Below are 1394 nucleotides of genomic sequence, written 5' to 3'. Positions count from 1 at the left end.
AACCAGCCAGGTTAGCTTGGCCATTAATAAAACAAATCTTTATAATGAAGTTAGCCATGTGGCAATATTAATTTGCCCCCACAGGCCAATGCTCATCACGTGAGACCAGGCAATTTCATGCCTGCAAGGAAGGGTACCACCTTGTAGGCTCAGATGAGTCACCTGTCCAAAGTACCAGTAATGGGTGTCCAGTCTCCAGACCCACTTGAAGCCCAGATACCCACACTTTTTTTGGTTGGGTGTCCAGTTTTCTCCTTTTTCCACCTGGAGCCTGCGGTCGGCACGTGCCTTCCAGAGAAGCAGGCACCCTCTGTCCGTTTGCAACTTAGTCATTGTCCCCAGCGTCTCAGATTGGGTGTGGAACTAGGTTCGCTTTTCAAGGTCGCCCACCAGCAGGGAAGCAGGTGCAAGGAGTTGGGAGAAAAGGAAACAGGGCCTGTCACTCCAAGTCTGGGCTCTAAAGAACTCTAAAAAGGACGGACTCCAAAAGCCAAACGGGCCTCAGGTTCTGGGTCTGCCCTGGCCCGGAGCTATAGGAAAGCCTGGTTCTGTTTCGCACCAGCTGTGGGCCATCTCTGCCTATTCCCGAGGCTAAAGGATTCTTTGTCCTCGAGCCCCGGAAAGCAAGTTCTCCAGGTGGGCCCCTCCCCATCTGCTCACGGGGACGAAGGTGCAGCTTGGTTTATCCAGTGCCCTTCATTTCCCGATCTCCTCAGAACCCAGGAAGAGGCGAGAGTCGAGCTCACTTGGGAGCAAAGTCACCTGTCCCAGGAAAGCGGTAACACCGGGACTTCAACTCAGACTTCCACAAGGGACCGGGGTGTTTGAGTTCCCAATCAAGCCTCCGCGACCCGACCCAAGTCCCCACATCTGTGGCAATAAAAAGTTCCCGGTGGGGCGGGGGCGGTGCAGCCTTCTGCCTCGTCCGCCCTGGGACCCGAGGCGCCTCCGGGGGAGGCGAGGGAGGCTGCACCAGCCCCAGAGAGTCAAGCCAGGGAAACTTCAGAGAGCGTTTCGCCCTTGCCGGGGAGAGAGGCAAACACCGACACGTCTGTCTCTTTCTCAACAAGTGCCTTCAAGCCCGGCGGGGGCAGACACCTCAGCGCCCGCGGCCGGCCGGCGAGGTCTCCGCTGTGCTCGGTGGGGCCTCCTCCGCCCCCCCCCCCGCAGCCTGGCCTCAGCTGCAGCAACTTAGCTCGGCCTTGGCCCGGGAGCGACGCCCGCAGCCCCCCGGGGCGGCCGGGAGCAGGGGCGCGGGGCGGGGCGAGCGGAGTGGGGGGCGGCTCCCCCGGGGGCGCGGGGGCGACGCGAGGGCGCACGAGGGGCGCAAGGGCTGGCGCGGCCACCGGCAGCCGCGGGGAGCCGCCCACTTCTGCGCAAGGGCGGGGGCCCCC

The sequence above is a fragment of the Microtus pennsylvanicus genome, chromosome 18 (assembly GCF_037038515.1).
Source record: "Microtus pennsylvanicus isolate mMicPen1 chromosome 18, mMicPen1.hap1, whole genome shotgun sequence".
NCBI classification, from domain to species: Eukaryota; Metazoa; Chordata; class Mammalia; order Rodentia; family Cricetidae; genus Microtus; species Microtus pennsylvanicus.
This window is presented reverse-complemented; position numbering follows the sequence as displayed.